Source organism: Entelurus aequoreus, linkage group LG27 (genome assembly GCF_033978785.1).
Source record: "Entelurus aequoreus isolate RoL-2023_Sb linkage group LG27, RoL_Eaeq_v1.1, whole genome shotgun sequence".
Taxonomy (NCBI): domain Eukaryota; kingdom Metazoa; phylum Chordata; class Actinopteri; order Syngnathiformes; family Syngnathidae; genus Entelurus; species Entelurus aequoreus.
Genome location: NC_084757.1, coordinates 14,341,832 through 14,357,906, shown reverse-complemented (window position 1 = coordinate 14,357,906; position 16,075 = coordinate 14,341,832). Strand labels below are relative to the sequence as shown.

General features: G+C 40.8%; 1 protein-coding gene and 1 pseudogene across 1 annotated transcript in view; both read left to right on the top strand.

Annotated features, from left to right (window-relative positions):
• The window catches only part of rabggta (Rab geranylgeranyltransferase subunit alpha), a 59,834-nt gene that overhangs the window by 2,881 nt on the left and 40,878 nt on the right, over nt 1-16,075 (top strand). The window lies entirely within an intron of this gene.
• Nucleotides 764-14,727, top strand: LOC133644652 (uncharacterized; annotated as a pseudogene).

The window sequence follows — 16,075 nt, the reverse complement described above, 5'->3', positions numbered from 1 at the left end:
ACCTCAGTTTTATTTTAAGATCCATCAAGGTTTGTTTTGAAGCAAAACTGGGTGCATAACACATCGCTCTAACTGGTGTGTGACGTGATCATTGCCTGTGCATAATGTGCGCCAGTCAAAACATACACTGTGATTAATCATCATTAATTTATGGTAACGCGATAATTTTTTTAATTAATCACATGCGTTAATGCGTTAACATTGACAGCCTTTATATATGTACACGCCCAAAGCTACTTCTTGTGTCTAGGGATCTCTCTGTGCTCTGGACATTTCCTGTCCGCTCCTGCCTAGTAACTCTCCCAGCACATCGTCAACTCTTCTCTACCACAACACTGACTGTAGTAGATAACGTACCTTGGAATGTCCATCCGCCAGTTCTTGCCGCTTACAGCCTTCCCTCTTCGTTAGCTTGCCTCGTACATTGTGGATCTAATGAGATGGGAAGATACCAAACAGAAAAACTGAAAAGGGTTCCAAAGTTCTCTACAGTCTGATGGAAAAGTAAACATATTACATAAATGTAACTGTATTACAAAATATAGGTGATGCGTTCATTGGAGTGGTGGCCGTTGTTAGTAGGCGTGGCTGCTTAAAGTACTGTAGATGAACAATTACAATACAGCAATATGAAAAATACCCTTTGTCCGTCGAAGCCAAACCTGCCAGCTACTATGCAGGATGAATGTGGAAGGAAATACTACATCCTGCATTGAAGTGGTCTTTACAGAAGATTCTCAATCTGACTTAACTATATGATTTGTCTGAGAAGCTGGACAGGACAAAAAGAAAAGAGAAAATAAATTATAAACCGGTCAGACAGGTTTGCATCAAACTGACAACATGACCACACCTCAAGAGCAGACGTGTTTTTTCACTTGACAGTGATTTTATCAAAGCAAGACACCAAAAGGAATGGCAGACGAGGGTGAGTATAAAGCTATTCTTTATGTTGTTGAATAGTTGCATGAGGACATTGAATTGATCACTAGTGGAATTGATGTTAATCATCTCATCTGAGCAAGCTTTATTAGTTCATGCTCAAATACTTACAGAGCACCACTCTGTTCTGACGGCTATAGTCTTTTTAGAAACTTCCTCTAAGAAAATCTGAAAAGTCCACTTGCGATCGATTGACTGCCCTGAAAATGCTGTTTATGAATAGTTAAATTGGTGTTACTTATTTATAGATTCAGTCAAAAGATGTATCTTCTTGTTTTGTGTGGTTGTGGTGGGTGTGTATTCTTACCAGAAGTTGTCAGACAGGAAAATCCAAGAACTCGTTCAGGAACATTAGGTTCCTGTAAAAGTGTGTGGTTTAGTTTTCCACGCACCGCATTTCACAGTTCAGGGTAGTTGATACAAATCAGGCTGATGACGTATGGTTGAGTAGTACAGTATATTTCTACATTGATAGCACGTAAATAAACAGACAATATTAGGTCAGATTTATTTGACTAAAGTGCTAGTAAATAAAATATAAAACAGTATAACAAAAGTGTGCTGAACTGTACATAAAAAGTTAAGCTGTGTCCAACAGTCAGAAAGTTGTCCCTTCGGTAAATGATGACCTAATGAGGGTCAGGCAAGTGATTGTGGTCCATTTCAGGTGTATTAAACAGTTAATAAATAATAATAACACAAACACAACACTTTTCACCTGTTAGTGTGAACATTCAACTCACTTAGGTTTAGGCAGATAACTACACAAATGGTGTGTTACTGACTATTGATACAGCACGTAAGTTGTGAATATTTTATGTGATTTACCTTCATTCGCAGTCCTGTGAGCAGCTGGAGTTGGTGCTTCAAAGTCGGGCTGAATACTTTATAATCTTCTGTAAATACGTTTGAATGAGTTCGTCCATTTCTTGCAGTTTCGCATATCACAATGAAGTTTGTAAAAATTAATTAATAACATTAAACGGCATACTAGTTTAAATACTACGGCTGAGTAAAAATAGTTCCACATCGCAAGATATTTCTACTAATCAGCGTTCTTCAGCACATTGATACCCCACAAAGGTTCTTGCAAACTCGAAAGATCCTTTCGTTCTTCTTTCTCTCCATTGTCAAGTGGCGAAATACACAAGAAATAGGAAATATGCAAGTTTTTTCCACATAGTCTAATGGAGGCTGAGATTTTGAATGCAACGTTTTGGGAACACCCAACTGTGTTCAACCAATCAGCGTTCGCCAGCACAGCCCCTCATTTTTTAGGAACTTCCAAAAGTCCCACCAAGCTACTTGGAAGTATAATAGTTCCTTAGGAACTTTCTTTACCCGGGTAGTTTTTGGTAGAACGCAGAGGGGTATTTGATTTACCAAGGTAACTGGGGAAGTTCCTTTAAAAGTTCCTCTGTTGAAAAATGACCTAATTTCTTGTGGATGAAATCAGATGGAAAAGACATTTGAAACAACGGTGTGTCAATCCAAAAACAGTAGAAGCTCAGCTAATGAAGATTGCGTGTAGATTCAGTAACTGAGACTAAAAATATTTTTTGTAGAAAATTGTGTGCAGTGCTTCTTCGGTTTGCCATGGTGATTTGTCCCGAAATCACAGAAGAACACCAAACTGTTCAAAAACTGAACCTTTTTTCCTGGAAGAAATAAAGTAATAAGAGAGCTGTCTGATTCCTGGTGATCAGTCCCACCGGGATCGATGGCGGGATTCAGCTACTCAGGCACAGGATGTCACGGCGAGCTCTGTGTCCTAACGAGCCTCTATAGTGTCCCCCATCTTGAAACATTCTCCCAACACTTTTAGTAAAATATTTTTGTGTGCAGACAAACAGATTGTATATAATAAGAGTTGTGGAACGCCATAACACTGCCAAATGTTTTTGTAGACATGACGTCACATCAGGAAGCTGCAACCACTACGAGGAAGTTGAAAAGGGATTATTTTTCCAATATGTAAAGAAGACATGATGAAGCATTTTCTGGATTCGATTAATTTTAGCCAAAAAAACAAACTATACAAATTCGAGGCATGGGAAAATCGAGCTACACCTGTAGTAGTTGGGATGTCAAGACTCAGATAGTAGAGCAGCCAAGCCAGCAACTTGAGGGTTCCGGTTTCAGTCGTTGTGTCCTTGGGCAAGACACTTCAAACACCTAGCTCCCAGTGCCGTGGTGTGCCTTGTTTTTCAGAAATCTAGAATGTTTCTACTAGGAGTTGCGGTTTTGATTTTTTTCCATTCATTTGGAGTTGACTCAAATGATTGTGACTGCTTAAAGGGGTCATACTATGATTTTTTTTTACTACATTTAAATCACTTGCTTGTGGTCTACATAACATGTAATGGTGGTTCTTTGGTCAACGTGTTAAATAGATTATGTTTTACAGACAGTTTTCAAGCCACTTTATGATTGTCTAATCAGAATGGGCATTTTGTGGGCAGTCTTATTTTTAAAAATCAAATCTGTTATTATTATAATTTATTTGTCATGTTCTACTCTCTTGTTTCTTTGAACAGAATAATGTTGCCAGTATGATTTGCTATAGCCGAGGTCACAGGAGGAACAGCGCCTCTGCTGAAAATGAAATTTCAGTTCTTATGTGTCTTGTACATGTTAAAGAATGGACAATAATAAAGCATCTTGAATCTTGAATCTTGAATCTGCTGATGGTAGTTAAACGGTGCACTAAAATGTGTCTCTGATTAGAACAATTGACCAAATTCTCGAAGATAATCCCCATCCCAACGCCTGACAAAACGTTTCAATCCAACTGTTTATATCTAAGGAAGTGATAATTATCATGACTGGTGCACTTCCAATACGGATATTAACTCAAGCTTCTTACTTTGCAGTGCACATACCGGAGAGAAGAATGGTCCTGATTGGTGATAGATGGAGTGGTAAAAGCTCCTCTGGCAACACCATACTCAAGACACAAAGTTTCGAATGTGGCCGGACGAGAACCGCACAGTTTGAAATGAGACATGAAAAAGTAGAGGGCCGAGATCTGGTGGTGGTTGATGCTCCGGGATGGAAGCCCTCACGGTCCCTTAGAGAGATCCCAGAAGGGGAAAAACAACGATTCAAACTTAATGTCTGTAAATGCCTGCCTGGGCCTCACGCTTTCCTCCTTGTCATTCCTCTTGATTCTGCCTTCTCCATCGACCAGAGGAAAACTGTGGAGGAACACATGAAACTCCTGGGGGAACGGGCATGGAGATACTGCATGGTGTTGTTCACTTGTGGGGACATCCTGGCAAAGAATACCATTGAACAGCACATCGAGAGTGAGGGCCCAGCGCTCAAGTGGTTGATAGAAAAGTGCAATGACAGGTATCACGTGTTAAACAACAAGGACAAGAGCAACTCATCTCAGGTCACACAGCTGATAAAGAAGATTGATGAGATGGTGGAAGACCACAACGGCGGCTTCTACGAGCTAGACGAGTGTACACTTCTCGCCATTGAGAAAAAACAGGAAGAAGTGGTTAAGAGGGCCGTAGAGAGAAGGAGCCGGGCAGAAGAGCATAGAAAGCAAATAGAAGTGGCCATTGCGGGTGAGGATTTCACTCTGAAAATCAGTTTTATTTGCTATAGTTTTCTTTGCAATTCAAGGCAACAGCAGGAAAAATTTTACTTTGACTAGATCTCTGGTTAGGTATAGTAGCACAGATATAGTTGCATACAATTGCTGTTCACAGTGGATTTGTGTTAGGTCGGTTTTGGTGGTAAATTGTTGTAAATGCACATTTTACAGTCACTTATGACACAATAACAGGGCTAAAGTCTGAATATACACTACTAAAACGTAAGCATTTACAAACTACTGCAACATGTTTTTTCTAGTTGAAAGTGAATTCTTGTAGGCTGAAATGTTAACATTTCTACTGACACAGATAGCGCATGATAGAGCGATGTTTTTTTTTTCCTAGTTTGTAAGGTAAACATTTTAGAGCCTCGTATGACTGCAAGTCACACACCATAATGTCACCTTTTATGGTGTGGGCCCGATAGTGCGGTCATGTGACTGCAAAGCTCAATTTAATTGGTGAAATGAAGTCAAACGTCAATTGGAAGAAGCCTCTCTGACAAGCCAAAACATACGTCTTTGCAAGCAGTAATCAATAGATCATGAACAAATATAATGATATGAATACATTTAGTAATCGGAATGAAATACAATGTAAAAACTATATTGCAATAAAACTAGTCTGACGAGTACAATTTTTTTCACTTCTGTGACTTATCTCATTTAATAGGATTTAAAAGCCAATCAGGAGCTTAATTTGTTAAAACACCAGCATTGAACTATTCCCTTTTTTTTCCTGACATACAGAAATAAGCCTCCGGAAACTTCAGATCGTTCTCCTGGGGAGTCGGTTCGTCGGGAAAACCTCCGTAGGAAACACCATCTTGGGAATCAAAGAGCATGAAAGGGAAGGACAACTCAATCGCTGGTCCAACAAGGCTCTGTAGGTTGGACGAAGATAACAATTGTGGACACGCCAGGCTGGTGGAAAAGCTTCGCTGCCTGCGACACTCCAGAAGTGATCAAAGATGAGGTGAAGCAGAGTATCTTCATGTGTCCTCCAGGTCCCCATGTATTCCTCCTCGTGATAGATGCAGAATCCTCCTTCAATGGCAAGCACCTGGATGCAGCCACCAGTCATGTAGAGCTGCTGGGGGAGGGTGTGTGGAACCACACTATGGTAGTTTTCACCAGGGGTGATTGGCTGGGAGAGCGCACCATAGAGGAATACATTGAGGGAGAGGGAAAAGCCCTACAGTCTCTAGTGGATCGATGCGGTAACAGATATCATGTTCTGGACAACAACAATGAAGATGATGGCACTCAGGTCAACCAGCTGCTGGAAAAAATCACTGTGACAATAGCAGGGAACCAAGGCCTACAATTTGTACCCGATAACCAGATGCTGATGGCCCTGACGGAGAAAACAAGACAAGTAGAAGAGGCTGCCAAGCTGAGGCAAAGCCAAGTGAAGGCTACACGAGCAGTTGGGAAAGGTACTGCTCACCCTGTCTCATTTGTTAATGCACTTTGGCGTGGTCCAGAAATAGTTATACTATTTGGCGTTCCGGACCGAATTTTCTACAGTAAAGGGTAAATGCGGGGCCGGTTCCTGGTATAATCACTCTATGCTGTTGTTTAGGGCCACATGATCAAAACGGCTCTGACCGCGTTTATGTCAATTTAGGTCTGCATTGTTAATTAATGACATTTGGAGCCACTTAAGTTTCTACTTGTAAAATCAAACCCTAATATTAAAGATGGGGCTACAAACAAAATATTTTCAAAAAAGCCTTGCTAAGTGAGTCAATGTGTGGTTCTATGTCAAGTATTGTCGGCAACATGTGTTGTAATCCAACTTTTTCTTACTGTTTCCTCCTAGGTTCTACCTGCAAGTTAAAAGAGCTTAGAATTATGATACTTGGTCAAAAGATGGCTGGAAAGACATCCGTGGCAAATTACCTCCTGGGAAACATTGTGTTCCCCACCCATCCAAACGAAGAGTGCAATGTGCGGACAGTGCAGGTTGCTGACAGAGAAGTCACAGTGGTCGACACAATGGGATGGCATTGCGAGTCCTTCCGCTGGTGCGAGAAGCAGGACCAAGAACTAGTCAGAGGTCTAACGTTGAGCCCAAAGGGTGTCAATGCAGTTCTGATAGTGATCCCATTGGACCTGAAATTCAAGGAGGCTGAGCAGGATGCCCTAGAGGTTCACATGAAGCTCTTTGGTGACGTTGTCTGGAATCACACCATTGTTTTGTTCACAAACCCGGACATCCTGGCAGATATATCTTTGGAGGAGTACATTGAGAGAGAGCACAATGCGCTACAGTGGCTGTTGGACAAGTGTGGAAACAAATATCACACTTTGAATACAACAAAGAAAGCAGGTGTGAGCCAGGTCACCCGACTGTTTGAGAAGATAGACGAGATGTCAGCAAAGAACAGGGGCCACATTTTCCACCCTGACAAGAAGGAAATCAATCAAAGGATTGAAGAAAAGTTCCAAAAGAAAAAATTCATAAATAATCTTGAGGACTTAATGAAGGAGGTGTGCAGAAGTCGTGAGTTGCAGCTCTTGGAAAAATACAAGAAGAAGCTTCAAGATCTGCACAAGGACGTAGCAGACATTCCTTCCTTTCCAAAGCATCTGAGTGAGTACCATCAAATTCAATGAATAATCCACTGAATTTTCCACTGTTTTTATGTTTTTTCTTGACATTTTTCATGACTAAGGCGTCAGCAAAAAGGACAAGGATAAGAAGAAGAATGTGTTGTCAAGCATTGTTGAAGAGATCGAAGAGATGGATATCACCATTAAGCGATTAAGAAACAGCAGCATGTCCTTCCTGCAGCCTACGAGTATGTAAACTTTTAATCAGTACCTCAATTTACAGGCGGTATTTGTTCTATGACCAAGCTCGTAACTCAAAACACCTGTAACGCAAATCAACGTCAATCATTGAAATGAACAGAAATCCATTTAATCAATGCTTGCCCCACCTAATCCGTTCAATTTTAACACGTAACATGACTTTTAAAAAGCAAAATTTACTTTCAGGTGAGAAATGTTGTTTGAAAAATAATGCAATAGAATGTACTACTAACAACTACAGTAGATCTGAATTGGTTGGTCGGTTGATTTATTTAAACACACACACATTAAAGGCCTACTGAAATGATTTTTTAAAATTTAAACGGGGATAGCAGATCCATTCTATGTGTCATACTTGATCATTTCGCGATATTGCCATATTTTTGCTGAAAGGATTTAGTAGAGAAAATCGACGATAAAGTTTGCAACTTTTGCTCGCTGATAAAAAAAAAGCCTTGCCTGTACCGGAAGTAGCGTGACGTCACAGGAGCTAGTATTCTTCACAATTCCCCATTGTTTACAATGGAGCGAGAGAGATTCGGACCGAGAAAGTGATGATTACCCCATTAATTTGAGCGAGGATGAAAGATTCGTAGATGAGGAACGTTACAGTGAAGGACTTGAGAGACAGTGATGGACGTATATTTTTTCGCTCTGACCGTAACTTAGGTACAAGCTGGCTCATTGGATTCCACACTCTCCTTTTTTTATTGTGGATCACGGATTTGTATTTTAAACCGCCTCAGATACTATATCCTCTTGAAAATGAGAGTCGAGAACGCGAAATGGACATTCAGTGCCTTTTATCTCCACGACAATACATCGGCGAAATGCTTTAGCTACGAGCTAACGTGATAGCATCGTGCTTTAACTGCATATAGAAACAAAAAAATAAACCCCTGACTGGAAGGATAGATAGAAAATCAACAATACTATTAAACCGTGGACATGTAAATACACGGTTAATGCTTTCCAGGCTGGCGAAGGTTAACAATGCTGTGCTAACGACGCCATTGAAGCTAACTTAGCAACGGGTACTCACAGAGCTATGCTAAAAACATTAGCTCTCCACCTACGCCAGCCAGCCCTCATCTACTCATCAACACCCGTGCTCACCTGCGTTCCAGCGATCGGCAGAAGGACGAAGGACTTCACCCGATGCGTTTGGCGGCCCGGAGACGTAGGAAGTCAAGGTGAGGTCGGCGGCTAGCGCGGCCAGCGTGGCTAGCGCGACCAGCACGGCCAGCGCGGCTAGCGCGGCCAGCGCGGCTAGCGCGGCTAGCACGGCTAGCGCTCCAACAAAGTCCTCCTGGTTGTGTTGCTGTAGTCCGCTGCTAATACACCGATCCCACCTACAACTGTCTTCTTTGCAGCCTTTATTGTTCATTAAACAAATTGCAAAAGATGTCCAGAATACTGTGGAATTATGAAATGAAAACAGAGCTTTTTGTATAGGATTCTATGGGGTACCATAACTTCCGTTATACTGACTTCGTCACGCGCATACGTCATCATACCGCGACGTTTCAGCCGGATATTTCCCGGGAAGTTTTAAATGTCACTTTATAAGTTAACCCGGCCGTATTGGCATGTGTTGCAATGTTAAGATTTCATCATTGATATATAAACTATCAGACTGCGTGATCGGTAGTAGTGGGTTTCAGTAGGCCTTTAAATATATATATATATATATATATATATATATATATATATATATATATATATATATATATATATATATATATACACGTTGGCCAGGAAAAAACACAAGAGGCTATATCATCCCTACAAGCCTGTTTTGCAGGTTTCCCTGCTCGTCAGGGGATTTTATTGAAGTGTCTGTGGCTGTTACATGTATACAGTATATAGGGTACATTACATGGGGGTGTTGCCATTGTTGCACAATAGTGCCTTGCTTCTGTGTCGGCATGATGAGACCAGTTTGTTGCGTTTGTTCAAAGTGGATATGCTCGGGTGGTATATAATAAAGAAAACATTATTTCAGGCACAGGTTACATCTTTTAGCTGCACTGTTGTATGGTGAGCACTCAACCTGACACCACATTACAATATGTACACCGCGACAGCAACCACCCGCTTGTCACAACCAGGAACATCCCAGTCGGCATCAACAGGAGACTGTCAGCCCTGTCATCAGACAGGGAATCATTCAACCAAGCAACACCTCCATACCAGAAAGCACTCAACGAAAATGGATACCAATTCACCCTCCGATACGACCCACCAGCTACTAAAACGAGAAAAAACAGGAAACAGGACAATATACTCCAGTACAAACCCCCATTCAGCAAAAACGTCAGCACGAACATCGGACACAAATTCCTCGCGCTCGTTGACAAGCACTTCCCCAAAAAACATGTACTCAGGAATATATTCAACAGGAACACCTTGAAACTTAGCTACAGCTGCATGATGAATATCAAACAAACCATTGACTCACACAACAAAAAGATCCTGAGCACTCACAGACAAGCAACCGCTAACGACTCTAACTCCACAGATAGCTGCAATTGCAGACAAAGGATTACCTGCCCACTCAACGGAAATTGCTTAAAAACATCAGTTGTTTACCAAGCCAGCGTCACCCGCAAGGACAACTCAAACACAGAGACTTACATTGGACTCACAGAAAACGCCTTTAAAACCCGTTATAACAACCACACAGCATCATTTCGTAGGCCCCAACTCAAGAACTCTACAGATCTGAGTAAATACATATGGACTCTTAAAGACAATACAATTGATCACGGCATTACATGGCGAATTGTCGTATTATATACCACCCCAGCATGTCCACTTTAAACAAACGCAACGAACTGGTCTCATCATGCCGACACAGAAGCAAGGCGCTATTGTGCAACGATGGCCACACCCCCGTGTAAAGTACCCTATATATACATGTAACAGCCACAGACACTTCAATAAAATCCCCTGACGAGCAGGGAAACCTGCGAAACAGGCTTGTAGGGATGATATTGCCTCTTGTGTTTTTTCCTGACCCAATGTATATTCCGCTCTACCCTGGTATTGAGCACAGTTTCAAAATAAAACATCACGTTTTTTACAACTCTGTACATGTCCAAAAAGGAGTAGGAAGAAGCAATGCTTATTTAATCCTACCCTTTTCCCACTTAATATGAATTGCTAACACATGTTTACTCCGTGTACTCAGTTTGTACACATTTCAAACATTTCACACATTTAATGTTCTTCGCCACTCACTGGGCAGTTCTGCTTTCTCTCGAGATTAATGAAGTACTGTAATAATAATGCACAGCACTTACCTTGGAGAGTGGACTTCTACAGTATCTCTTTCCATCTGCTTTTCTGTCAAATACACTAGCCTCTGTGTTAGTGGCCACATGTCTAGGGCGGCAACTTTCCGATAGCAGCCACAAAATGTGCCAAAATTCCAGCGAGTGCATATTGACTGCATGAGTACTGAGCATATTACGATATAAGTCTAATATCCACTTCACTTTGTATTTTTGCTCTCCTCTGGTTTGATGCACTACCCCCAGAGAAGTGTACCTCACGCTTGGTAACATAATGAAGGGAGCAAATCTGAATCATAACTAATTACATTATTCTTCCTTGTGTAGTTGTAGCAGTCTATGCACACGCGGAGCTGAAGCTGAGTCACGCACACAGGCTACTGCACCCTTTCGCTGTGCTTGTGTGATGTAACTAGTTTTCAAGCAATCGTCTTGTTAACGAACCAAATGTACACTTTTCATTAGTTAATTGAAATGCGTTCGTACCACAAAACATTACACGGAACGTCGTAAACCGAGGACCACCACCGCTGTTAGAAACAGCTGTCATATTAAGCAGTACTTTTGTACACCACCGTGAACTATTATCATTTGTTGTTTGTAATGTAATGTCTCAGGTATTATCTGTAAAAAAGTTGATCATATTCCAATTACTCAATCTGAGTTAAATCTCATTCAATTGTGCAGATGAACCATCAATGAATGTCTGACAATGTCATGTCTCTGTTTACAGTGAGCACTAGCGCACCAAACTCTGACAATGTTCTGGAATGGCTGGAATTGAAAGTCCATCAGATGGCCATCAATCATTCAAGGACGTCAGACTACGGATCTTCGTCTACGCTAAATGACAGTTTCTAAAGTTTATCTACAGAATGGGTTCATTTTGCTGTTTTTCAGCGCTATGTACAATTCCACAAAACTGCTTGCTCAGTGTTTTCCATTTGCTGTATCCCAAAATGTAAACTTTGGGATGCTGAACGGAGTGGCTCTTTTAAATTAATCAAAATTATAATATTTTGAATTGTATATATATACATATATCAGTGGCGTGCAGTCACTAGAGGCAGGGGAGGCGGGGCCTCACCTGCCATCATGGAAAGAAAAAAATTTTAAAAAGAAAAAAAAAATTTTTAGTTGTTATATGTATCCAGTGATTATACTAAAGTTATTTTCCATTTCAGGGTGTTGTTGATAAATGGCTTTCGTTTTACATCGTACAATTTTAACTTGCACTTACAGATGTAGCGACGAACTGTAGTTACTGACAGTGGTTTTCTGAAGTGTTCCTGAGCCCATGTGGGGATATCTTTTACACACTGATGTCGCTTTTTGATGCAGTACCGCCTGAGGGACCGAAGGCCCGTAATATCATCGCTTGCGTGCATTGATTTCTCCAGATTCTCTGAACCTTTTGATGATAATATGGACCGTAGATGGTGAAATCCCTAAATTCCGTGCAATAGCTGGTTGATAAATGTTGTTCTTAAACTGTTGGACAATTTGCTCACGCATTTGTTGACAAAGTGGTGACCCTCGCCCCATCCTTGTTTGTGAATGACTGAGCACTTCATGGAAGCTGCTTTTATACCCAATCATGGCACCCACCTGTTCCCAATTAGCCTGTTCACCTGTGGGATGTTCCAAATAAGTGTTTGATGAGCATTCCTCAACTTTCTCAGTCTTTTTTGCCACCTGTGACAGCTTTTTTGAAACATGTTGCAGGCATCAAATTCCAAATGAGCTAATATTTGCCAAATATAACAAAGTTTTCCAGTTCGAACGTTAAGTATCTTGTCTTTGCAGTCTATTCAATTGAATATAAGTTGAGAAGGATTTGCAAATCGTTGTATTCTGTTTTTATTTACGATTTACACAACGTGCCAACTTCACTGGTTTTGGGTTTTGTATGTTAAATAAAGTAATATGGACCGTTCCAAAATGCAGATTTATCACGGACACACACGGAGAGGAGAACGTGCTAAGCTAGCTTGAATGAAGTAGTGAAACAACAAAAGAATGCATGCTTTGTATTCTTCAACAGAAGTCTACCTGGAAACCGCATTACAACAGAGAGTAACCAGCTAAGAAGAGGAAATTAGCAAGTATTGATAAATCAGTAGATAAAATGCATAGAGTTCAACCGACGGCAGGGCAACACTGTCAGCTACAGATATGAATGAATAGATAGATTAGGCATGTCTTTGAGCTGCAAACTTATGGCAACTGGGGGCAGTGTCTAGACATTCTAGACACAAATCTTGCATAGTATGTCAACAAGCCAAGGAATGGCCTCAGCTGACTCACATTTTTGTTAGATGGGGCATCCATGATAGCCTTTAACTTAGATGGCACCTTGTGGGGACCTACACTATGGAGTAAGCGTTGCTCTGGTTTGTTGACAAATTGGAAGTTGCTGGCAGCCTTCAAAGTACCCTAAAGCTGCCACTAATAATTGTAGGATGCGGGCAGAACTGTGGACACTCTTGTGATTTGGATAACATCGGACCGTCTGCCCTGCAGGATGAATTTGAGGACCAGAAATAGACAATCAAGAGTGAAAGGCAAATGTTATTTTCGCTCGCAAACAAAACATTCTAACTTGGATTGTTTCCCTGGCTTCGAGACTCTCCCGAAAGACACTGCGGCAAAGACACAACAAACTCCTTTCTTGTCTCTCATGGACACACACCTGTTGTTCTTGACTTCTGCCCACTGCTCCCCTCACCTCCCAGGGGCTGATCAAGGGGATGGGTCAAATGCAGAGGACAATTTTCACCACACCTAGTGTGTGTGTGACAATCATTGGTACTTTAACTTTAACTTAACTTTGGACTGACTGGCGGTTGCAAGAGCATTAAGCTCGAGGAACAGAGACACGCCGCAGGCTTACATCCACGAAAAATACACGCCACACACACACACCCCATGCCTTTGATGCTTTACCCTATGTGGTATGATGGAACAGGGAGCAGCGCCCCTAGTGGCTGGCAGCTCTGGGCCGGATGCCCGCCCCCTAACCCCTCGTTGCAAGTCCTGGAGTTGTATATTGTAATATGTATATGTGCTTTGCTATGGAGTTGTTTTCCCACTCCAGACTGGGCCCCCTTATAGGAGCCCAGTCTGAAATTGAATTTCATTTTTTATTCATGCTCCCCCAGCGTCTACTTTTTTCCCACCTTCAGCATTCCTGTTCTGTATCCCTGTACAGTGTTGGTTTGTCCAATCTTGAACGGGTTTGTTCTGAAAACAACATTTTGTTGTACTTGTGCAATGACAATAAAGATTCATCCATCCATCCTACCCGAAGTGAGAGCAACATCCTGGATGCTTGGGAATGGTCCCTGGTGTCGAACAGACAGGACCATTAGTAGGCTGGATGACTCACTCTCAACTACAAGGAGGACGGAAGACTGGACATGGTTCTTCTGATGCAAGAGTAACCTCCGAGGTCAATGACATCCCCAGTTTCGGATCTCCAACAAGAGGAAGTGTCTACAGTCTACCAAATAAACTAAAGCCGGATTATCAAGTCCACCTCACTTATATTTGGATCTTCTGAAGACACATATGTTGCAACTTTTCAATGGTTCTTAAGATCTTCATATGCTTTAGTTTTCTTTGAACATTGATATTCTTGGTTAGCTACATCAGAATATTTGATACAGCTCTCACCATGATGCTGTAAACTTTTATGAGTTGTAATTCTTATTGGTATAGTTTTTGTCTTTTAAAAAAGCATCGTAATCATATTACTCATCTTAGAATTGGATTGAGTTACACTCTGCATGAATTACCAATGAATGACATTTCTCCATTTTTAGTGAGCGCAAGCACTCCAAACTCTGAGAGCGTTTCAGAATGGAAAGTCAATCAAACGACCGTCAAACTTGTCACACTGACTATGTCTATGCTATCGACATACTCCATATTTGTACTCCAAAAGTTGATCGACAGAATGGGTTCATTGTGCTTTCATTTTTTTTTTTCTGTTCTCTTTTATGCCATAAATGTAAACATTGGGATGCAAAAAGCAGTGGCATTAAATATGTTTTGTTCGTCTTTGGTTTGTTTACCTGTCAATGCAACTACATTTTGAAACTACTGAAATTGAGTAGTATTATAGGATAAGTGTATCTGTTAAAGGGGACTGATTATGCAAAAAGCGGTAGAAAATGGATGGATGGATGGATGATTATGCAAAACCAACTTTTCTTACCTATTGACACATGTTTTTGTGTATTTGGAATCTGTACAAGTCCGGAAAATTTTAAATCAAACCATGGAGGCATGGCGGAGATATTTATAAAATCTTGGACTCCCTGGTTTACACTGATTATGTACCAAACAGTTGGACATGTCAGCCAATTATCTGTCATTTTTGTAATGTTTTTCACCCTTTGGAATTTACCTAACTAGTGACGTTTTTTCCATTGCTGTTGTCAGCGGATTTTTCATGAATTTTACCAGAAGAGCTTTGCCAGCTTATTGAAAATGCTATTTTCAATAAGCTCCTTTTTCGCTACCCTCTTGTTGTGGGGCAGACTGGCTCGTACATGCACATACATCCTCCGCTGTTGCCATTTTTACCACAACATCTCATATAGTTTGCGCTTATATCTGTCAGTACACTCAATATGGAGGTGCGAAAGACAATAACATGGCTGATGAGGAGAAGACTTAAGTGGAAGTAAATAAGACCGCCCACAAAATGGCGCGTCCTGAAGAGACAGTCAGAAGGCGGCTTGAAGATGGTCTGTAAAACATAATCTATGCAACATTTTGACCAAAAAATTACTATTACATGTTATGTAGACCAGTGGTCCCCAACCTTTTTGTGACTGCGGACCGGTGAACGCTTGAAAATTTGTCCCACGGGGATGGGGGAATGGTATTTATTTAATTTATTTATTTTTTTTGTCATAAAAAATACAATCATGCGTGCTTACAGACTGTATCCCTGCAGACTGTATTGATCTATATTGATATATAATGTAGGAACCAGAAATATTAATAACAGAAAAAAAAAAAAACTTTTGTGCTTACGAGTGTAAATGGGGGAGGGAGGTTTTTTGGGTTGGTGCACTAATTGATAGATGTAAGCACAAGTGTATCTTGTGTTTTTTATGTTGATTTAATAAAAAAAAAAAAAAATTTTTACTTTTTTAACTTATTGTGCGGCCCGGTACCGGTGGTTGGGGACCACTGATGTAGACCACAAGGAAGTGTTTCAAATGTAGAAAAAAAAAAAAATCATAAGAGAGATTGATGTAAAAATATGTATTATTTGATTAAAAAAAATCTACCCTTTTACCATTCAGGCCTGGTTATTTATGGTTGATTAAAATAGTCTCCAATCAAGAAACAAATTGTACGACTGGGAACCCTTCTCCCTGAAAAACTTTTTTTT